Here is a 25,344-nt window from a genome sequence, read left to right as displayed (position 1 = left end):
AGGCCCAGATCCATCACCTGAGGACCCTCATTGGGAAAGCCCTCTACTAGATCTTTTTTTATTATTTTTTTTGGTGTGGGAGTTTTGCTGTGGGTAGAGTGGGTGGGAATTTGGGTAGGGGATTTTCTGTAACGGACATTTGGACTTTTATATTTATTTTGGCATTAGTTGGGGATGAAGAAGAGGATGATGTGGGAAAAGGGTGGACCTGTTGAGGGTAGAGAGGGTGAGTTTATTTTTGTAAGTAAAGGGAGAATCCTTCAAACCTACTTTATGTCTAAAGAATAATTTTGTGTTTTACTTTAACTTTTCACTGATGCCTTTTCAGGCAGCCTGTCTTTTCAATCTACTTCTCAAAGTGTATGCTGGTTAGGAAGACTTGCTGTCATTCCCTATATTGCCATAAGAAACCTAGACAAACAATTACTTAACTCATCTGCAATAGAAGTTAAATACATGCTAACTAAAGTAGTTCACTTAACCACATACTTCTCTTACCAGAATAGTTGATGGAATTGCTGGTGGCTGCTCCCTCTTTTATTCTTCAAACACCTTACCAGAGAGTTTCCCAGTTTGCCTTCTTTACGCTAGTGGTAGTGTAGGGAAGGCGTCTCAGCAAGTGAGGTCCCACTCCCACTTAGAAGATTGTAGGATTTATTAAAAAGATTATGGGAAACTAAATTGAAAGAAAAACTGAGAGTGAGTAGGTTATATTGTATATATACATTTATATTATAGCTTTAAAAATACTGATGACAGACTACTATTACCATGACACATCAAAGAATTTCAGATATTCACTAAGTAAGTTTGCAAAGGCCAATCACATTCAGGAAAAATGGCCACCCATCAGGCACCAAACATTGCAATTTATCAAAATCAAGTATACTGTTAATCAAACACACTCCCTCACTGTCTACTACCACATAAATCCCCAATCATCACTCATTCACTCATTCATTGTTGCAATAGCTGTAGTTACCTCTTCCAGTCCAATCACTGGTGGTTAGGTACATAAATGTTCTTTGATGCAGGCAACACATTAGAATTTGGTATTGACACGCTTGTAAATCAGTGTTCTTCTGGGGCACCCCTGATTAGTGAAGCAGAAAAGGATAGGCCTGCAAGGAAGGCGGACATTTTATAAAAATGTCATGAACGAATTGTGGAGGCTTCTTCACTGCACACTAGCCCTACTCCAATCTGGCCATATGTGTGACTTAAAAATGGTGGGGCAGCATAAATCTGACACAACCATGATATTCCACTACTTTTTTTGCAAAGAAAGAAGTTCCACAAGAAAAACTAAAAAAAGGTTTTATGGTGGCACTGGCATACTCAGTCTTGGTAGTAGAGTTAATCATTAAATTCATGTGGTTCACCCAAACGTTGGTAAGCTAACACATTTGATCATGACCAATCATCCTGCCCCCTCCTACTGTGCTGTTTCAAGAATTGTGTAATTGTGTGGTATGACAGTTTGGTTCATTATGGTCATGGTCAATCTCTCCACGTTTTGAGGCAAGAGACTGGTCCTTCTCACTGGCTTCTATCTGTGCAAGCCAGACAGTTTAATGCCAACTGGCAGAGCTCTTCCATTGGCAGATTGACACATACCAATACATCAATGGGTTTATAGCCACATAGACCTCTTTGGGGTCATCCAACTACCCTTGGAACATCCTCTGAATGGTCATTGGTTGTATCACTTGCTCAACCTCTTTTGCCTCCACCTCTGCACTGAACTTAAGACCTGCTACTTAAAACCAAGCCAATACAGAGGCTGGGTATGAGTCTTCTTCTGCTGTTGTAGCCAGTGTTCTTGCTGCTTGTGTTGGCTGCTGTGAGACATGAATGCCCTCTTGAGACGTTGAAGGTGGCACCCTAGAACTGCAGAGTGGGACTTTAAGTTCCAGCCATTCTTTTTCCAGGTCACCAGCTTGCTTAACAATCGACCTCTTGTATTTTGAAACATCCCCTCCAGAAAAAGGAATGAAAGTTGTGTAGCACAGATGTACTGTTTGGACAATATGAAGGTATTTTGCAGCCCTGCATTGCAAGCCATGGAAAATATTAAGCTCTCAAACAAGGCATGCACTTCTGGGTTTTCGTGCACACCTGCAAGTGTGCACGAAGCTTTCAGGCACCATCTTTAGCTGGTCCTCTAGCAGATGCAACAATGGGATAACTTTGCTCATCGTACTGTTCTCCTTGATAACTTCCTGTGTGAAAACCTCAGAAGGGAATAGTAGCATCTTTGTGAAGCATTTGACTAGGCCCTATTTATCCACATCACTAATCATAGATTTCCCAATTGCACCCCTTCCTCTTTGAATAACAGTTATTGATCTGTGTTGATACCTCCTGTATCAGGGGTCTACCTGGTACTCAATGAGCACGCTGAATAACCCACAAATGCTTCTGGACATTCAAAGAATGGCTGAAATGAGTGCAGATTATTCTGCAGGTGGTCAGTATGTTGCTTACTATCGGCCTCATTACAAGTTTGGTGGTCGGACTTCCAGACCATCATGTTGGCGGTCCCTAAAAGACTGCGGCAACCAAAAAAGGCAGACCAGCAGTGGCACGGAGGGCTGGAAATAGACGCTAGGACCTCCAGCACCGGTAGCTCAGTGACTAACCACTGACCATCTTACAAGTTCAAAGTCACAGTGGCAGACACCCATGGCGGTGAGCCAATGGCGGTCTGAACCACAGTGGTTTACGGTCACCAAAGTAATACACAACACCACATTGGATGAGTTTGAAGACAACACAGCTGACAAACATTGCCACACTCAACACACCTGCAAAGGACACTATAAAACACACCTCTTCACAGACCATAATCCTTTGCATCTACACTGCAACACACTGAAGCCACAGAGCATTTAAAAAATGAAAAACATAGAATAGGTACACCTACATTTTCCACACGACACATACCACACCCTGCACATACTTTTCTGAGTCACATACTTTTGCAATTCTCCTGTTTAGTAAGACACTATCACATGTTATCGGTCTCAATTTTCATTTTTTGGATTACCACCATGTCACCTATGAAAAATCCACGTTTCACATATGAAGAGTTAAGAGTCATGGGGGATAAAATCATAAGAGTAGAGCCACAATTGTCTGGAGCACAAGTCCAGCACACTCCTCTCAGTAGGAAAATGGAAAAGTCAGAGAGCAGAGTCGACAGAGTCAATGCCGTAGGCGCCACCTTGTACACAAGGGAGGACAAAAGGAAAGAATAGAACGACCTCAGGGGTAAGGTGTGTTCCATGGTCTCCAGGCACCAACTGCAGGCCAAGAAGACTGGTGGTGTCCCTCCCAGTGCCCCATTACCCATCATTATCTGGTATGAGAAGGTCTTGGCTATCCTGCATCCTTATGGCTTAACAGGAATACTTGGGGAGTGGAGTCTGGTAAGTCATAACACAAAGAATGTCACAGAAATGCTATGTCATGCATGCTCACTGCTTACCTTCTGCGACTTTTACTGTCACTCCACTCACCAGCCCAGTGTCCACCACTCCAAAGACCTCTATTTGGCAACTCACATTTGAAGTGTACTCACTTGGGGAGATGACATTTTTATAGTGTGTGTAATACAGGGACTGAAATGACTACAACTCCCAGCAGGCACTGTTAATGTTACTGAAACCACCAGCAAAGTGTTTCCTCCTCCAAATACCCTTGTTTGTTAATTCCTAATTGTAGTGTACTCAACTGGAATGAAAACATTTGTACGGTGTGTAGTACAGGGACTGACAGGTCTCCCAAGGCTGGGAGGGCCTGTGAATATAATTCCAAACACCAGCCCAGTAGACGATTGTACAAATACCTCTGCTTGAACAGTCCCAATTGAAATTCACTCACCTGGGAGGATAACGTTAGTTAAGTGTGTGGAGTACAGGGACTGAAAGAGCTGCTAAGGCCAGGAGGGCCTGTGTATCTAATTCCACACACCAGCCTAGTGTACAATTGTCCAAATATCCCTGTTTGGTCAGTCCTAATTGAAGTCTTCTCACCTGGGAGGATAAGATTCAACATGTGTGTATAACACAGGGACTGACAGAACTACAACTCCAAGCAGGCACTATTCTAACAACCTCAGCCACCAGACCAGTGTCCTACTCCCAATATACACTTGTGTCCCAACTCCTTATTGAAGGTTACTCACCTGGAAGGATAACATATGTAAATTGGATGTATGCAGGGAGTTACATGACTGAATGGGGATGACATGTCTGATAAGGCCAGGAGGCTCATCTCACCCAATACAGACACATGCCCAGTGTCCTCATGCCCAAATATCCCAGTGTCTCAACTCACAAATGAAGCTCACTCATCTAGGAGGAGGATGTTTGTATACTGTGTGTAGAACAGGCAGTAACATGACTACAACTCCCAGTAAGCCTTGTGTTGGTAACTCCAAACACCAGATAATTGTCCACCTGTCCAAAGATCCCTGTCTGGCATCTCACAATTGTAGTAGACCCACCTGGGATGATAACATCTGTGTATATTGTGTGTAATACAGGGATTGAGAGGAATACAACTCCCAGCAGTCACTGCCACAATGACTTCTCACACTAGCACAGTATTCTCCTCTCCAAATACTGTTTGTAAACTCATCGTGGCAAGACACCCACCCCTGCAGAAAGTAGCCTCTTCCTAAATCAACTCCTTTGTGTGCCACATTATCACTCTGTTAACAATTCTTCAACAACCTTCCTTTTCCTATGGGCACAGTACAATGGACTTTAGACTTCAAATGCTGTGGAATCTAATACAATGATTTCATCAACCATTAGTGAACCCCTCACGTCTATGTTCCATCATGTCCCTTATTTTCATACTATGCACTTAAGCACAATAAATATCATCTATCACAAAGTCACTGTCTGCTTGTTTGTGTTTCAATTATTGCTATGTAGAGATGGAAGACCATGAAAAGCAAATAAGGAAGACACAAGATACTATTGCAAGGAAGGATGTGTAACAGGTACACTGTCCTGCTAAGGTTTACTAATAACACACACACATTCCTACATGTGCCTGGTCACACCAAACATTTCATTTTACGGTACAGCACATAGGCCCTCATTTCAACATTGGTGGTATCGACTGCCTACCGCCACGGCGATGTCCGTCAAGATACCACCGTGGCTACCAGCTGTCTACCGGTATCATGACAGCCGGCGGTATTCCGTCAGAATGCTGGCAGAACACTGGCGACGGTCATGGCGGTGGATGGCGCTAAGGGATACGGCCTGGCGGTGTTTTGCTGGCGGACGCTGCTGCTGGCAGCAGCTCCGCAAACCGTCTCCAGCCAGAGGTTCTCTGACCGGAGAGGGGGTGGGGTGTGTGTATGTGGGTGTGTGGGTGTTTGTGTGTGTATGTAGTGGTATGCCTGCATGCGGGTGTGAGTCACATAGGATGAATGCGTGAATGAGTGATTGTGAGTGTGTGTGTTGTGAATGCATGTGTGCAACAAGGTATGTTGGAGTGTGTTGCGGTGTGTAGGTATGTATGTGTGCATGCATGGGTGGTGGTGGGTATGCGTTTGTGCATGTGTGTATATGGGTGTGCGTGTGGGTGTGTATATGTGCGGGGACAAAAGCGGGATGGGGAGGGTGGGGGAGGTCTCTGGGGAGGGGGCGGAGGGAGAGCCCTATCAGTGCCAGGGAAGGGATTCCCTGGCACTGATAGTGCCTACCACCATGGTTTACGTGGCGGTATGTTTGTCATGAAAACCATGGCAGTATGTTTGTCACGAAAACCGTGGCTGTAGGCAGGGTCGTAATCCCGAGGGTGAGATTGTGGCGGCCCCCGGGCTGGAGACCGAGTCTCCAGCCTAGAGGCAATTACCACCCTGGTGGTCGGTGTGTTAAAGTGGTGGTTTTGGATGGCAGTAACCCCCATGGTCCAAATCCCATTTTTTTTACCGCCGGCCAGTTGGCGGTATTACCGCCTCTGTAACACCGACCGCCAGGGTTGTAATAAGGGCCATAGTCTGTCAAAAATTCTGGACTGTCAAAGTCAAGAATGGCTTACTCATATTCTGTCAAGGTAGTTATACCAAAATAAAGTCCTCCAGATCACAGAAGGAGGTGCCTTGTCAGACATTGTCCTGTAGAATAGGCAAACAGTTTGAGCCTTGTCACATACCACACCAAAGTAATCCAACATCATGTAAATCAAGGTACATACAGAGGGCAGTACAACAGTCCCTGATCACAGGTCTATTATACTCTAATGATTATGCATCTGGTAGCATTGCACAAACCTTTGTCAGTGTTTTGGCACAGGCACTGTGATCTGCAATGATAAAACACATCTACAGCTACTTACAGGTCATAGAAGACGAGTGTTTAATCTATGTAAAGGGTAAATGCCTGGCTTGCAAATAGATGGCAACTTATTTCATGCCCACATATTAACACACATGATGCCAGTCAGTCAAAGTCAGTCAAATAACTTTATTCGGCAATTGCCATAAAAGTACAAACCAAGACACATTTCCCAATCTATAAATAGTAAAATAAAACTTTAAAACCTTTACTGGAAGCACCAGATGAACATCCAATCTGAAGCCCCTTGACATACATAGATAAATATACTAGACATGATTAAAAATCACAAAGTCAGAAAAGTACAAATGTTAGCGTTAAAAAGATATACTATACGAACATAAAATATTTAAAAAGGAGTAGGCCTTTTCCTAATACGTAAAGAAGCTGTGACAAAGTCTAATACATGGTGACAAATTTGGATATTAGGCAATCTCTGAAGGTATAGCAGGGCTTCCTTATAATGAATAGGTCTAAAAAGACGTAACGTGGGTAAAATAAAGGCCCCTCTAGGTGCAGCATATAAAGGGCAGAAAAGAAAAAAATGCAAAGTGCTCTGGGTTGATTTGGAGTCACAGGGACAAAGCGGTAAATCCTTTTTCCAGAAACATGGTTCAGGGAAAGCTACCTTAAAATGAATTAGATTAAGTCTAAAAAGTGTTAAAAAGGAAATTATTTTAAAACTTGAAAACCAAGACAAATAGGGTTCAAGGCATGGAACAGTCACAATCCGAGAATAAGAATCGAAAGATTTCAATTTCAGGGAACTATAAAATCTCAGCTCTGATATGTGCTTGGAATAAGTAGACTTCAAAACAGACCTAGAGTTTGTGGTTAATAGATGGGGATCATCAAACATATATCTAAGCCCTAGGTTCTCAAAGGAGTTTTGCAGAAACATAAGCCAGGGAATCCTATTTGAGTATTCCAATTGAAGACAATCAGTGATACAGTCTTGGACCAAACTTGCCGTAGGATTTGACCAACATTTGATCCACAGCAGTAGGGGAGCCATAAAGACCCTGTCCTCCAAAAAGCACTGACCCAGTTCTTCATGGCAGATTATGTTTGCGGTGCATTTTGGAACCAACAATAATCTGCGCAGGAATTTATTTTCTACACTCTGAAGAGACGGTATTTTATTATAGCCCCAGACGCCTGCCCCATAAAGGACTGATGCAGTGCATTTGGAATTATAAAGAATTTTCAACTGAGCAGGGGGTCTGTGACCTAGTTTATTTGAAAAGCGAAAAATTGCTTCATTGTTCCTTATCAGCTGTTGGAGCTTAAAATTAATGTGTGTCTTCCAGGACAAAGAAGAACTCATGTACATGCCTAGATAACAAAATTCTTTGACCTTATTAAGAGTGTGCCCTCCCATAGAAAATAGTTTAGACTTTGTATTGCGTGGGCCACAAGTCATAACAAAAGTCTTTGGGTAATTTACTTTCAGATCCAGATTCAGCATAAAATCGTAAAATACATCCAGTAGTCCCTGTAAACCGTTTGCAGTACGGGCAATTAAAACTGCATCGTCAGCGTATAATAAAACTGGAAGGTGTCTCTGACCCATCTTCGGTATGTCCTTTGCATGTTTTAAAAGTGAATCATAAAGCCCATTTATATAAATCAGAAAGAGAAAAGGGGCTAAGATACATCCCTGCCTTACGCCCCTAGTTGACGGGATGGGGGAGGTTCTCTGCCCATGTGAGCCGACCTGAACAGAAATTGTTAGGTCTGTGTGTAGGCGTTTAATAAGCTCCAATAGAGGCGGATCACAGCCTAAGGCTTCCAAAATTTGCCATAACTTTGACCTATTAACCATATCAAAGGCACTGGTTAGATCAATGAAAGCCATGTGAATAGACTCTTTTTTGACTGTCACATATTTGCTGAGTATCAGCTGCAAGTTTAAAACTTGCTCAACTGTGCCTACACCAGGTCTAAAACCAAATTGAATAGGGGATAAAATCTGGGCCTCGGACACCCAGTCTTCTAACCGGGACAAGATCACACTACCTAAAATCTTTGCCGTCGAATCAATAAGAGAGATTGGTCTGTAACAGGAAGGATCTTGTCTATTACCTTTTTTAAAGATAGGAACAATAATGGCCGATTTCCATGAAAGGGGCACGTTACTGTTTACCACACTATTCAAAACATTTGTAACTAGCGGACCCCAAAGATCAATTTCTGATTTAAAAAGATCAGCGGGAACCCCATCGGGGCCGGGAGCTTTTCCCTGCCTTGATCTATTAATAGCATTTTTGACCTCGTGGAGGTCAAAAATAATGTTTGGAGCCTTAGTTTTGGAATCTAAATTGAAAAGTGCAGAAGGATTTACATGCAAATTCTCATAGGTTCCTGAACAGAAGACTTTCCTAAAATGAGTTAACCAGACATCCTCAGTAATAAGACAGTCATCGGCCAAAGAGTGGTGACCAGAAAAGTATGAGTGATTAATCACTTTCCAAAATTTAGAAGTGTCCTTCTGCTCAGATGCAGCCAAAAGATCGCCCCAGGCCCTGGACCTAATTTCTGATTTCCGTTTGTCAATGGCAGCCTTATAATCAACTCTGGCTATTTTAACTAATTGACGGGAGAGAGGAACTGCTTTAAGTGCATCTTTGAGTTTTTTGTGGGCAGATGAACACGCGGAGTCGAACCATCTGTGGGCCGCCGGCCCCTTTGCAGGCCTGTCCACCGCCAAGGCGCGTGAAATGTCAGTGCTTAAAAATTCAAATTCACGCACTATGCGGTCAGAATCTAACTGCTGGGAGAGACACATCTGAATCGAGTCCGACCTACTTCTTACAATTTCCTTGTTAAAAAGTTTTGGATCTATTTTGTCCCATTTTAAACGTATGCCACGGTTTGGATTATAAACAGTAGCAGCGCTCAAGCTTTTATTATTGGGTGCCTGAATAATTTTTAGGTCCAATATAATACTAAGGGGGTTATGATCGCTCGCACAGTGGGGCGTAATCTTGAATTCTTGAATTACGTAAAAATCAGAGGAGCTGATAAGTATGAAATCGATAATACTCCCCCTCAAATTCCCTGTAAAGGTTGGTATATTGCAGGCGTCAGGGGCCAATTTCTCGGTAACATGGACCAAGTCAAATTTACAAGTAAAAAGGTTTAAGGCATCTCCTTCAGATGTATGGTTAAAATGAAATACTGACTCTCTGCCCTCAGCAGGAAAGGCACACAGGTCCATGTGTTCTTTGCTGCACAGAGGAGTGTTGAAATCGCCCACCCATATAATAATTAGGTCACTGTTCTGCAAAGCATGTGAAGAATCTATAAAATCCGTTACCTCTTCCAAATGACCCATAAGGAGGCCCCGAGGGATATTGTTATAAAAGTTTAAAATAAGGATATCCTTTTGGCCACAAATAGAGACTAGGACAACCATAAAATAAAGGGAAGACCAGATTAAAGACACTTTTAAAAGCGGGAGATGTACGGAAACGAGAACTAAGAGGCCGCCACTAGCTCTCCCCATCTGGGAGGTTAATGCCGGCTGACACAAAGAGGTGAAACCGTTCAGGAGGAACGTATCTTTGGACCAGGTCTCCTGTAGACAGATTATATCGTAGGAGGAAATGAAGCTCTTCCAGTCTGAATTGTCAGATTTAGATCGCAGCCCTGCTATGTTCCAGCTAAGCAGATGATGCAATTTGTCCAACACAGCACAAAAAATCAAGTACATTGTGTACTTCAGAACATCCACCCAAACACTGGCCAGGCTGCCTTGAAAAAGGTCTCATACACCCCAAATTTATTAACTACTTTGCCAGGAACAGTCAATGTCCACTTCACATGTCAGAACTGCATCAGATTCCTGCCAATGTCACAACTTTGAAATGCCCACGTGAGTATGTCAGGGTGAAGGCACCTGTACAAACACAAAACAAGGTGTATAGAATTGATAACATGCCTACAACACAAATCACCTAGCAAGCATCTGGAAATGATGTTAAATTGTAATGAGACTGACACAGACAAAGCAGCTACAGCAAAATGGGGACATGTCAAGGGCTAACTTTTCGAAACAATTTGGATGAATGTTGGATACCACAAGCCCTTCATTGTCTTAAAACATCACTCCATTCCACACATTCCGACAACTACAGGTCTTCTTAGGGTCATAATCACTACATCACCGGACATACTTACACTTAAGAAAAGTAGTTATTGATGGGATCATCCTGCAAATCAACTCCTTTCTCTTCTCCACTGTCATCCTCACTTGGCATTTCAGGAGGCTCACCTGGTGGCACTGCAGGCTTCCCCTCATCTGGGATGTATAGAATATTTCTCTGCAGGGCAATGTTCTGTAGCACGCAGCAGGCCACAATGATCTGACACACTTTACCAGCTGAGTAGAAGAGGGCTCCTCCAGTGCGGTCAAGACACCTAAATCTGGCCTTCAGCAGCCAAAAAGCCCACTCCACTACCCTCCTTGTTCTTCCTTGGGCCTCATTGAAGTGGAGCTCCCCTGGCGTAGTTGGATTCCTTAGAGGTGCCCACAACCAAGGGTGGTTTGGATATGCAGAGTCTCCTCTTTAGGAATGGGACATATGTGCAACTATGAGACCATCTGATGAGATTTGTAGCACCAGATATTGCACGCACACAATCAGGACAGAGGTGACTTACCAATCAGACAGGCCTTCTCTGGGTACAGTTGTGACATCAACTGGGGGATTGTACTGTTCTACATAATGAAGACATCATGGACTGAACCTGGATGATGGGCACAGACCTGTGAGATGTTGAGATCCACCAAACAGACAATTTGGACATTGATGGAATGGAAGTTCTTTCTTTTGCGGTATACTTGTTCATTAGCATGCGGTGGGATCAAGCCAATATGTGTGCCATAGGTTGCCCCCACAACATGTGTGATGCATGCAAAACCATTAATACACCCATCACATGGGTTAAAACTTCACTCCAGGAAAACTGGATATAGCTGTCACAGTGTCCTTTCCTCGGGATCTGCACGTCGCTGAACAAAAGGCCCACCTTCCGGTGTGATGCTATTAATTTTGTTTGACCAATGACTTTGTGTTTCACCACTGCGCATATTAGTTACTCAATGTTCACTAGTAGCACATTATATGTTTTGTTCAGCCTAGCCGCCTATTGGCTTTGACATGGCATTAGCCATTATTTCCTGTATTCAGTTTAGCCGCCTATTGGCTTTGACATTGCATTAGCCATTACATTCTGTATTCTGCTTATTGGCTTTGACATGGTGTATTCAGCTCAGCTGCCTATTGGCTTTGACATGATATTAGACATTGCATTTTGTATTCAGCTCAGCTGCCTATTTGCTTTGACATGATATTAGACCTTACATTTTGTATTCAGCTCAGCTGCCTATTCGCTTTGACTTGACATTAGACATTACATTTGATATTTAGGTTAGCTGCCTATTGCCTTTAACGTGGAGTTAGACATTGCAGTTGAGAATCCAAGCTATGGTTTTCCACAAGATGAACCAAACTGTTTTTCTCACACCAGACTAGACCTGATAAGAGAGAGTACATTTGGTGTTTTCCTTTCTGCTCAGGCTTGGGAAGAGGAGAAGTCTAGGAGATCTGGCCAGTCTCCAAAGGCTTGCGTAGTTTTCCCGAGTCTGAGAAGAGGGGGCACGCTTTTGTAAGGATAGCTCGGGGCTTCAGAGAATTAGATTCGAATCTGCCTGACTTCGGGCTGGAACTTGGTGCCAGTTGCCAGTCTCCTGTGTGGGTAGATAATCTCTTTCTCGCAGTTGACCAGAGTCATCAACTTGCAGACCCCAGAAAGATGAAACTGTAAATAGTTTCTCACACGGTGAAGTATTTGTTTTGCTTTGCATTATATATATAACCTGCTGTGTACATTGCAACTGAGAAGTACTGAGATATATTTTGTTTTCATTGCTGCAATACTTTTACTCATTTGAACGTGTGCTTGAAATCTATTAATTCATCTCTCACGAACTTGTGGGTGGGGCAGAATTAACAACAATAAAGGTCTTCTTTGAACTCAGAAGTGCATTCTTGATATGTTCTGTAAGCTCTGATACGAGATAAAAAGGAAAGCAGAACATTTTGGTACCAGAAGTGGGGCAGGGTCGAATTATAGATTTCTACGTGCACAATTTAAAAGTGTAATTGTTTTTTGTTGTTTGGAGAATTACAGAAGCACGGCAGACCATGTTTGAAAATGCATGTGTAGTTAAACTGCCTGATGGTGCTGTGAGAAACATGTTTTATTTCTGTGATGAAGCATATTTAGAAAATGTGCCTTTTGGAAGCAATGATGATCCTTTTGTTTTTGACAGAAGGGTTTGGATACTTTTATCTGCTTACAGAGAAATGCAGGAGAAATGTAGGCAGTTAGAACATGAAAATAAGAATTTACGTGAGCAAATTAGCCAGAATACATTAATGCAAGATAATGCTGAAAAGTATAAAAATGCTGTTTTAGAAGAATCTGTCTTTTCTCATTCCAGTAATGAGGGGGTTAAGACAGCTTCGAGCTACTCTGAGCCTTCGTGTGAGCCAGGTTTTTTGGCAGTCAAAGTGCATTCCTTAACTGATAACACGGAGAAGGACGACGGAGTACCGTTGCAAAATGAAGTAAAACGAAAGATTTTAAAGTTTCTTACTGTTTGCATTAAGCAAGAGACACCGAGTTTCATTAGCTTGTTTGATTTTTGAAAACAGAATAGCCCTCATCTGAGTGAAATCCTAACACTTTGGTATATGGTCACTGGGAAAAACTATATGCAGCTGCGTGCTTGTGATTTGGTAAATGAAATAATTCAGACTTTAGGTTTCTGTGCAGTGCAAGAGGGAAACACTGATGTACATGTAAATCAGGAACAGAGGAAGAAAAGAGTGCCCCTAGCTAGGATCATACACTGGATCTGGTACTTGCAAGACAGGGCTAGAGTACCACAGGTAAAAGAGTCACCAGTGAAATTGTGTGCACCATTTGAATTCGTGTCCACTGAGGATAAAAAGCATGTTTGTTTGACTAATGATTTATTGACTGAAATGTTATTTTCTGGCGCAGGAGAAGGAACAGCGTTGTACAATGTGTGTCAGATTTTAAAGCAAGAGCTACGTGAGATGTGTCATTTTTACACTGATTCTTGGTTCATTGCCAATGGTTTAGCCGTTTGGTTTTCCACATGGCTTGTACCTAACTGGTTCAATTCCCTTGCAGATGTTAAAGAGAAAAATTCAGAGAGAGAAGTGTTCACCCAGAATTCTGACTTAGTGGGGATGGCTAAGTGGGTGCACCAGAAATGTGAACAGCTGAGAGAAAAAGACACTTACAGGTGGGCAGAGATGAGAGAGATGCACATTCCCCTAGATTTGATTAAAACTGTGCAGCACGCACAAGAGCAATCTGTCCCACAAGCAGTCACAGAGAGAGGAAAGTTACCAGGACAAATATGGCAAATTGATCAGGTTTTAGGGCAAGTGATTGCTGCTGATTACCAAGGAGAAATCAAAATTATGCTGATAACTAGAAAAGAATCTGATTTATGCATACAAATTGGAGACAGAATGGCCCAAATTGTCAAAAATGCAGTGAATGGAGGTTTGGTAAAGAAGGAGTCTGCCCCAGCCCTTCTGACAGTGCAAGAAAAGGGAAGCTGTGGTGCAGCAGATAAAAACCTCTGTGCTGAGGTGTGGGGTGAAGCCCCAAGTGACCCTCCAGAACCTGCAGAAATTATAACAAAGGGCCCTAAAAACGTCTTGCTGATTATAAAACAGGGAAAGGAAGAGGAAGGGTACATTTCAAATGACAAATGTTATTTGCAAGAAAAGTCATACTTTTTTCTTTTGCAGATCCTACCACGTTTCGCCACTGTCCCTGAGTGTGCTGTGTGGTCCCCCTTCGGGTATGTGCGTGTGGGGTCGGGGAAGGGACCAAACCCCCAACCTGAACCTGGCTGAGTAAAGTGCCAGCACCATGGATCCATTTTGCGCAAATGGCGCCTTCAGTTCAAGTTCAACTTGTTTGATTGCATTCTTCCACTGGAACTAAGCAACCTTAACAGTTAACTGTCTGTGTTTTTTCATGCGGAACTCTGACTTTCACTTACCTTCCAGCAAACCTTTCAGGTGGACCGTGCATCTTTACATGAGTAGAACTCATGCTACATCAAATTGCTATTTTAGAGACACTATCATCTCATTCAAAGTATAAAAGTTTCAGTCTTTTCTGTGTAGATGTATCTGATGTGAAAGGTTATGAGATCAATATGTTAATCCACTTCCATTGCTTTACAGTGTTTGCTTTGATCATTCAAATCTGACTTGCTGATGTTTTTTTTTTGTTTATGCTGATGTTTTTTTTTTTTTTTTTTGAAACAAGAGATATGTGAAACAAAAATTAATTGGTCATAGGGTGGAATGTGATGCTATTAATTTTGTTTGACCAATGACTTTGTGTTTCACCACTGCGCATATTAGTTACTCAATGTTCACCAGTAGCACATTATATGTTTTGTTCAGCCTAGCCGCCTATTGGCTTTGACATGGCATTAGCCATTATTTTCTGTATTCAGTTTAGCCGCCTATTGGCTTTGACATTGCATTAGCCATTACATTCTGTATTCTGCTTATTGGCTTTGACATGGTGTATTCAGCTCAGCTGCCTATTGGCTTTGACATGATATTAGACATTGCATTTTGTATTCAGCTCAGCTGCCTATTGGCTTTGACATGATATTAGACCTTACATTTTGTATTCAGCTCAGCTGCCTATTGGCTTTGACTTGACATTAGATATTACATTTGATATTTAGGTTAGCTGCCTATTGCCTTTAACGTGGAGTTAGACATTGCAGTTGAGAATCCAAGCTGTATTTTTCCAAGCTGTGTTTTTCCACAAGATGAACCAAACTGTTTTTCTCACACCAGACTAGACCTGATAAGAGAGAGTACATTTGGTATTGTCCTTTCTGCTCAGGTTTGGGAAGAGGAGAAGTCTAGGAGATCTGGCCAGTCTCCAAAGGCTTGCGTAGTTTTCCCGAGTCTGAGAGGAGGGGGCACGCTTTTGTAAGGATAGCTCGGGGCTTCAGAGAATTAGATTCGAATCTGCCTGACTTCGGGCTTGGCCTTATTCCTGACAATAGCTGTCCAGGTGTTTCAACATTGCTGAGAGGACATCCTTCAACACCAGACTGAACATAGGTCGGGACATTCCACCAGCTTGGGCCAATTTATGCAGGAAGGACCCTGTAGCAAGGAAGTGCAGCACTGACATAACTTGCACAGTGGGTAGAATGCTGGTTGAATATCAAATGGCTTGCATCAGAGCTGGCTCCAACTGAAGACACAAGTCCATTATTGTTTGCTGATTTAGATGGTACAACAGCGTGATGTGGCATTCTTCCATGGTCTGGAGGTCTGGCAGTGGACGGTAGACAGGAGGTTGACACATCCTCCCCCTCCCCGGGTACTTATATATGACTTAGAAATGAGTCCAGACATTAGTCATTGTGACCACAGCAACATACATGGCGCATGTCAAGGATTACATATGACATGACAATTTTAAATGGCTGGACATGGCAACCAATACATATCACAACTGCTCAAAACACAAGGGTTTCATGTTAACCCCTTGATTTACCACATAAATGTACATCATGTATTAGGAATGAAAGCAACATATACATAAAAAATGCCACTCTGAATGTGACAGGATGTCCCGAGTGCAGATGAGACCTTCGATGGGGGTTGACTGTGCTCAGATTTAAATTGCTGTATGTGCCCAGCAACATACGGAAATGGTGTCAGATGTTTAGGAATGACATAACCATACAACATGAGCTGGTTTTATTGACCAAAAACACTGTTATATGGCATGTGACACTGTTTATGACTCAATTTGTTACTTTATTGGCCTCTAAAATGGTAGCTACCTTATCTACTCCATTGGACATTAGGAACCACCTGCAACCGCTGGCGGAAATCGTCATGGCAGTAGACGGCATCAACCATGTCGGACACAGCTGTAAGCTAACATGCCTATAATATTGCATTTGTCTGCATTTGTCATTGCAAAGCTCCAAATAGGGACTGGCTAGACACTTTCTGTACCCATCATGCCAGTCCCTTCGTTGTAACCCATGTGTTTTGCATGACTTTGCACTCTGCCAGTGGCCTGTAGGGAATGTATGTCAAAAGAAATTCTCACAGAGTGCGTATGTGTTGGTTCATTTATGTCTAAGGAGTCTACTTTTCAGAAACCACCAAGGTGTAAAGTGCCTCATGGTGACTTACATCTCACCCAGGTTGCTAGAGCATATCCTTAAAGATGCCAGCAAGCCTGCTGACTTATTGTAGGCCTGAGCAGGGTGATGGGTTGTCCTTAAGGTTGGCAAATGTATCTCTGTAGCCATGGCCCCATACTTACTGGCTTGTATATTCCCCAAAATGGGGAAGACCAAGCTTGAAGTTTTTGACATGTATGTGACTCTACCATACATGATGGGAGAGATGAACATTATCTCTTGATATGTTTTTGCATCCATGCAGGTCAATGTCCATTGAAAGAAATGGATTTGGAGAGCCATCGCCCAGAAGGTGCCGACCCTGGGGGTCCACAGCCAGCAGTGTCCACTACAGAAAAAGGTGGGAGGACCTGGAACGCTTGGCCGGGAAGGTCGCAGAGGCACAGCTGGGTCTGTACTCCCAACATGGGCGGGATGCCCATCAGACAATGACCTCCCTAATGGTCCACATCCGGGTGGTGGACTATCTGGAGCTTGATGGGGGTTTAAGGGTAGCACAGCAGCCTCAAGGGGGTGAGTACATGGCATATTCCTGCATCTCACATTGCCAAGTGAATGAGTGAGGGTCTGACAGGTCCCCCTGACATTTTGAGATGGGCCATGTGTCGCACAGTAGATGAGAGATTCTTTTTGCTGACATGTCCTGTGTTTCATAGTGATGTGCCTGGCACTATTGTACCAGGGACCTAGGACTACACTGGGTGAGGATCTCAAACCGCTAGCTTTGACATGACCAAATATTGCTGTGTACAGTTATCAACCATGTACTGTTTGCTGTTGTAGTGTGTGTATTTTCAATGCAACATACCACTACTTGTCAGTGTTCCAGGCAAAAAGTAAGTAGGTGATGGATCACTGTCCTCAGCCATGTGTGTGTGTAAATGTGTATGTTAGCATCTGCCACCCAGAAGCTTGTTTTCTTCAATGGCTGATGGTTTCTGGTGCCTCACGGCAGTCTGTAATGTGAAGGTGTCCAACCTACACTTGACAGGGCTTACATTTATTTTATATTCAGCTACGGATGACTACTTAGCCTTGGTAAGTGTGGACTGTCTATTGACATGATCAATGTGCCATCGCTGTTGCCAACATTGCATGTGCCTACATGTCAGGATGTGTCCCTTTCTCATCAGTGTACGTATGTGAGCTGCAGTTTCATGCATGGTCATACTATATTGATGGGATGATGCCTTATTCCCACACATATATTTGTGCATGGATACCTATATGTGGAATAAGACATTTACAATGGGCTACATATCATGTTGTGCAACATACAGGATTCTGTCACCATTGCCTATTGGCTGACACATACCCTCAAGCAGGGAAACATACATAACCATGACTCCCTAACAACGAAGTTGTGGACAATGAAAACCGAACAACGCTTTCGTTAACCACGACTTCCTTGTTATGTGCCTTAGTCACCCATGTCCTGAACAACACACATGCATGGTTAAAGCACAGAAGAAGGGAGTCAGCTTAGTTTGAGGACGTGATCAGGTAAGTGGGGCTGGGGCTGTTTTAGGGGCCGGGTGGGTGGGTCGGGCATTTTTAGTTTTTGGGGTGGGGGTCGGGGTGGTTTAGGTTTAGGGGTGGGGTAGAGGGGGTGGGGGCATTTTTAGTTTTAGGAACGGGGTTGGGGTATTTTTTAGTTTTTGGGGGCGGGGGTCGGTGTGGTTTAGGTATAGGGGCGGGGGTGGGAAGGGTCGTAGCATTTTTAGTTTTTGGGGTGGGGGTTGGGGTGGTTTAGGTTTAGGGGCAGGGGAGGTGGGGCCAGGGCATTTTTAGTTTTAGGGAAGGGAGGTCGGGGTATTTTCAGTTTTTGGGAGTGGGGATCGGGGTGGTTTAGGTTTAGGGGTGGGGGGTTGGGCCATTTTTTGTTTTAGAGGTGGGGTGGGGGTTCAGGGTAGTTTAGGTTTAGGGACGGGAGTCGGGATTTTTTGTTTTTTTAGGGGTGGGGTGGGGGTCAGGGTAGTTTAGGTTTTAGAGGGGGTGGGGTGTCGAGGCAGTTTAGGTTTTGGGGGGTGGGGGATCACAGTAGTTTTAGGGGTGGTGGGTCAGGGTAGTTCAGGTTTTGGCAGTGGGTGCCGCAGTAGTTTTAGGGGTGGGGTATTTTTATTTTTTTGGGGTGGGGGGTCGGGTAGTTTAGGTTTCAGGGCAGGGGTTTGGGTAGGGGTAGTTTTCATTTTTAGGGGTCCGGTAGTTTAGGTTTTGGAGGTGGGATTGTGGTAGTCTTGGAGGGGTGGGGGTTGGGGTAGTTTAGGTTTTAGGGGGTCATGGTAGTTTTAGGGTTGGGGTGGGGGGTCGGGCAGGAGTGGGCGGTTAGGGTAGTTTAAGTTTTAGTGGTGGGGGTTGGGGTAGTGGTACAATTGTTATTAGGCGTGGGGTGGGGGTTCGGGTACGATTGTGTTAGGGGTGGGGTGTTGGGGTGGGGTGGGGGGAGTGGCATGCTGGAACCACACATGCCGTTCATGCATGCCTTTACCAGGAATGTCTTTACCACGAAAATCATTGTTAAGGCATTCGTGGTAAAGGCATTTGTGGTAACAACGCAGTCATAGTTCCGACCGTTTTGTTTAGGCATACGTGGTTCCAGCATGCATTGTTCCGACTCCTATTCCCTCAAGCATCTTAGCAAGTCATTAGGCATATACAACTGCAGTAGCAATGAATGAGGGACATGACTGGTAGACCTAGAGTTAAGAGCCACAATGTAATTATCTATGACCTTTTTGTGGCAGCATGTTGATGAGTGCACTGCACGTGTTTCATGGTTAAGGTTTGTGCCCTGACTGTTGGCATGCATTATGGAGTGACTTGCATCTATGTTTCAGTCACGTGTTTGGGTACTGGCATTCATCCACAGGCAGATGTGTGGGCCAGCATGAGAAAAATTGGGCTAGTGATATAGCGTCCCATTGGGCAACCTGTTGAGGGCCTTCTACAAGTCCTTGCAACCTCTGGGTCTAACATGCCAATGGCTTCTACTGAAGCACTCAGAGCATGTAATTGTAAGGCCTGCTAGACAATAGCACCCTGATTCATGGTGTTGTGTTTTTAGTGGACATCTCTCCCTGACATCTTGCACATGATGTCTATAGTGTTCATTTCCATGCCTCCTATGTTGCCTATCTGTGCAAAACCACTGATACCTCCTTGACTCTATTGGGATAGATGTCACTTGGTGAAGTGTGCATAGTGGACCTTCTTCTAGTGTGACATGAGTATTTCCCGTCACCTTCTCCAGGCTATTGTACTGCTGAATTTTAGAGTGTCATTTATTTCTGTTAGGGCCTCATGTATGTGACAAATAGATATGTGCATGCGCTTGTGTGGGAATTGTAGGAATACATTTGCCATTGGCCTATTACTTTGTGACAACAGGTAACTAAGATCTGCTCCATGGTGAAAAACCTTGGGGATCAAGAGGTTTCCTACTAGTTCAATGTCTACAGTGACTGTACAACTTCAGTCATGCAATTGTAGTTTTCATAGATACTGATTTTCTTGCTGTAATCTGTTGTCAGTTCATAGAACATGAATGCCTATGGTATGGCACATGTGTGGGCCACTTAGGTGTCATTTTTTGCTGGGGCCTTGTCTTTTCCAGGTGACTGATTGACACCTGATCTGTTCGATACAAGTCAATAAGGATGCTCAATGAAGGACTACGCGCCAATTATGAACACAATTTAGTTTTACTACAATTTCAGGTAAATGTATGCATTTAGCACATCAACGAAGTAGAATGAAACACCAGCAATAAAAAGCATCTATTTATATATGAGCAAAGAGTTAATTGACATCTATTTATATATAAGCAAAGAGTTCATTGACAGATATAAGCTTTGATTAACTGTATACAAAACGCATATTGCAGTTACGGCAGCAAGCTCACATTAAGATGTTCAGGAAGCAAAATATAAACGAGCTGAATACTTCAGATTATAAACATAGTGCAAGCATAATAATCAATAATTATGCTTGCATAATTATGCTAGCATAATAATAGAGCAGAAAAACAAAGGCTTTTTATCCCTGGGTGGAACTTAAATTAGTCCACAAATGCTGGGAAGCCCTCTACCGCCCGCTTGGACCTCTCTCCCCCTCGAGCGTCATGGTCTCTGAACAGCAAAACCAGGGAGGCAGCGCTGTGGGCCTGGCAATGGCAGCTTTCAGAACCCCATCTGCGAGCTTCAATCCCCTCACCCACGCTTCAGTGCTTAAATAACCTGAAGCTTGGATTCTATACTTTTCTCGCATCTTCTAGCTATGTTATCAGCACATGTCACTTGGCTGCTCTGCCGTTCCCTAGCCATTGTTTTTTTCCATCTTTTTCCTGTACTCCCGTTCCCAGGGTTAAGACGACCTTCGTCTCTCTCTCCTACACATCCTGCTTCTTACACATGCAGCTGCAAATAATTTTATCAATGGAATGTTGGAAAACAAACTTGAAAACGACATTGTGGACTTTTCCATGTTGTTTCAGGTTTCAGCAGGCCTCGCGCTCATCTACACTGCTCAAGCTAATTTACCCTTTGCGTCACAATGTCTTCCGCACCTTTCCCTATACTGATCACTCCACCCCTTAGATGGACGCGATGCATGTGAAACAAAATCATTTATTTTGACGTTTCGCTAGCTAGGTTGCTACGAATACTTGTCAGCATTATTCTAAGCGCTTGAAGTTTAGTGTAAAGCTGTTTTGTGTGTACCTATAGTCTACATAGTATAGTCATTAACGTAACACAAACAATCAATAACCAAATTAAAGGATGTAACATTATATTTAGCGTCTTTGTAGCTCCTGGTGCCCAGCCTAAGAAAATGTGGATGCGTGAAGCGGTGTGCATAAGCTGTTTGGCGTCTTTGGTCATCTGTATGGCAGTATCCTTGGTATATTTAGCTGCCATATCAAATTTAGCAAATGTGGCTTATGCATAGTGCCTGATTGCCTCTAGTCTGGGTAGCTTAACAACAAGCGGGATGTTCCATTCTAACTGTGCTCGCATTTGCATCTGTAATGTGGTTGTGATGAACTTAGTCGGTCAGTATAGGATGTGAGTGCTTATGTCAATAATGCTGGTAATATTGCACATACACATTACTTGCTCTCCGGTGGTTTGTACAAATCTGTTATTGAGTAAGGGATGATTAGTAACGTAACATTAACTCTCTGTCCCTATCTGATATAAGTCTATGCCATTAATAGGATGAGGTAACCATTTACATTCTCCTGCTATTGGGTGAAGGCATGGATCTAGCACCCGTCCAGTGTGGGTACATACCCACCCCTTAGACCAATCTGCACATCTAGTGGGATCTACAGTGTGATTTGTTTGATCAATCCACTTTTTGTCAGTATGAGGTATCCACCATTCTTTACCTATCACTATGGGGAGCAATATAAAGGGGCACCATATTTCAGGAGGAATATCACTTCTTGCTCAATCATGCCTGCAGCTTGTGGATAATAACTAAGGTGCAAAATCAACCGAATTCCCTGTTCCTGCGCCCAGACCTGCACTGTTTTCCCTGAAAAGTGTGTGCCCCTATTTGTTTGGATCTCATCAGGTACCCCATAATGTTTTATCAGGTAGTTTAGCCCTCGCAAAGTGGACTTCTGGTCTGCAGACTTACAAGGCATACGCAAAATAAGGCCAGAGTAGGTGTCCACCATGGTCAATACGTAGCTTTTTCCTCCTTCTTTTGGTAGCGGCTTGATATAGTCCAATTGCCACACCGTAGCAGCTGCAGTTCCTCTTCTGATATGGCCGCTAGGCTTCTTTTGCAGGGGCATTTGTATAATCTGGTTGCATGTGGGGCACTCCTTTACTGCTTGTTGCACTTGTTCTTTAGTAACTGGAATCTGTCGTTGCTGTGCCAATGCATAAGTGCCATTCTCTCCTAGATGTCCGGATATTGCATGGGCTCAGTTTGCTAAAGCAGCTTCAGCTTCCTTATTGATGACCACTGTTCGTGTTTTGGCCATCTGATCTGCGGTATTGTTGCATAGAGATGCAAGTGAGGTGTCCGATGGGCAATGGGCATCCACATGTCCCGCATAGATTTGACATTTTTTCCCTTTCTCCCACATCTCTTCCCATAGCTGCTCACCTGCCCAAATGGGAGTGCCTTTAATTTTCCATCCATTCTTGCGCTAAGTCGGGGCCCAGCTTACTAATTCTTGGTAAGTGGCCCAGCTGTCGGTGTACACAAATGTTTTCTCTCTGATGGAGGCCTGTTCGATCACCGCTGCTACCCCCTGCAGTTCTGCAAGCTGGCTTGATCCATTATCTCCTCCTCTCAGCAACAGCGTTTCTGTAGCAGGCTGGAATGCAACTGTTTGCCATTGCCTTTTTCCTTGATGGTACCGGGCAGTGCCGTCTGTGAACCAGGCATTTTGTTTTCCTCTTCAGTAACTTGTCCAAAAGGTGGGGCTGTTTTAAACGGTAAAGGTTCCATTTCAGAGGGTTCTGGCGAGGGGGCCATTGCCTGCAAGTCCACTGCCCCAGCATATCTTCTTGTACCTTTGACACTCCTGCTCGCTCCGGCTTTGCCCTCTGCTGCAGGTACCATTTCCGCTTTACGATGGAAGACTCGTGCCCCCTGCCTACTTTAGTGTCAACCCCTCCTTCTTTGATCCAGCCTAGTAAGGGGACCCGTGTTCTTAAGGTGACCGGCCGGTCACCAGTTATGCGTTCTGTTTCCACTAATGCCCAATATGCCCCTGCTAGTTCTTTCTCTGACGGGGTGTAATTGCTCATGGATGGTGTTAATCTCTTTGACCAGAATCCTTGTGGCACCCTCTTTTTCCCTTTCCTCTGCCATAGGCTCCACATCACTACACCATCCTGTCCTATCATTTCCAGCTCAAACGGGCCTCCTTCGGTGATGGGACCTAACGCAAAATAGTTCTGTAATGCATCTTTTGCCCCCTCAAAGGCCTCTTGCTGTTCAGGTCCCCATTGGAAAGTGTGCTTTTTTTCGTGTGACTTGATATAATGGTCTCAGTATTAATCCTAAGTAAGGGATATGTTGTCTCCAGAATCCCATTCAAACCAATAAATCGTTGTGCTGCTGCCTTAGTTGTAAGAATCTTTAGCTGCTGTACCGCATCAATCACTTTCTGTGGTATTCTTTTTACCGGCCCTGACCAAATAGCGCTCAGGAATTTCACCTCTTGTGCGGGGCCTTGGACCTTTTTCGGGTTAATAGCCCATCCCCTCTACTGTAAGTACTCAATTAATCTTTCCAGTGTGTCTGAAACTTGTTCTTTGGTTTCCCCAGTGATCATGATGTCATCGATGTAATGTGCAAGTCGGGTGTTCCCTGCCGAGAAGTTGGCTAAATCTCTAGCTATTAGTCCATGACACAAGGTGGGACTATGTACGTATCCTTGGGGCAACTTCCTGAATGTGAATTGTCTGTTCTTCCAGCTTATTGCAAATTGGTCTTGACTGGCCTCATCAATGTCAATTGAGAAAAAGGTGTTTGCGAAATCAATTACGGCATGCCATTCCCCCACATCTTTGCTCAACTGTTCCACTAGCGTGATGATGTCTGGGACTGTGGCTGCCAAGGGTGGAGCCACTTTATTCAGTTGTCGATAGTTGACAGTCATTCAATAGGTATCATCTGGTTTCTTTACGGGCCATATAGGAGAGTTAAATGGGCTCACAGCCGGCCTTAACACACCTGCATCTAGCAGCCCCTGAATGGCTTCTGAAATCTCTTTATGACCTCCAGGTATGCGGTACTGTTTAATGCACACTGGCTCTTTTGAAGGAGGCACATGTAATGGGCTCAACTTTGCATGCCCAACCAGAATTGTCATAGATTTCTTTATATGTACTCTCCTCACACCAAAAGTAAATGTTCCCCATTGCTTATCAATAGTTTTGCCTAGTAACAAAACCATGCCAATAATGTATTCTGGTACTTCAGCTATTAATACCTCTGCCGAGAACGGGGGTCCTTTACCAATTGACAATTTGAGTTTAACGGGTATGGCCTCTGTCTCAGCACCCCCGTAACCACTAATGACCACACCCTTTCCTGGCAGCCTCTTAGGGTTTCCATTTATCAAAGTTACTTACGCACCTGTATCGAGCAGTGCCATAACATGTTGTGTTCCTTTTTGCCAATAAATGATAAGAGGTACATATGGCTACCTCTTGCACTGCTCTGACTCCCCGGGTTTGGCCTGACCTTCATAATAAGGGGTCTGGGACTTCTCAGCCATCGCTGGACAAAGCAGGATATAGAGTTGAGACAGGCACCTTCCTACTTCTCCCTGATTCTGTTTTTTCTTTCTCATACTCTTCCATTGGTGGCGCTGAGGGCTGCTTTTCATTGAATGCCTCCTTTTCTTTCTGTCTACGCTGCAATGCTTTCCATTTATTAAGCAGATAAGGGGTAGGCTTTCCATCTATCTCCTCTTTCTTCACCCCAGCATTCAAGAAATCTATCCACATCTGTCGTCTGGTCACTTTTATTGTAGTCTCTCCTCCCTTATACTTATTGTCTTGTCCCACAGCTCTTGCTGATTTTTGCCTGTCAAGCCCTTCGAATTGTGCCATTTATAATACCACATCCCCCACTGGTCTTCCCTGAGCGGGTCCTAGAAGAGCCAACAAGGCACCTTTCATATGTAGAGGG

This window comes from Pleurodeles waltl, chromosome 11 (genome assembly GCF_031143425.1).
Source record: "Pleurodeles waltl isolate 20211129_DDA chromosome 11, aPleWal1.hap1.20221129, whole genome shotgun sequence".
NCBI classification, from domain to species: domain Eukaryota; kingdom Metazoa; phylum Chordata; class Amphibia; order Caudata; family Salamandridae; genus Pleurodeles; species Pleurodeles waltl.
Note: the sequence above shows the minus strand (reverse complement) of the source record.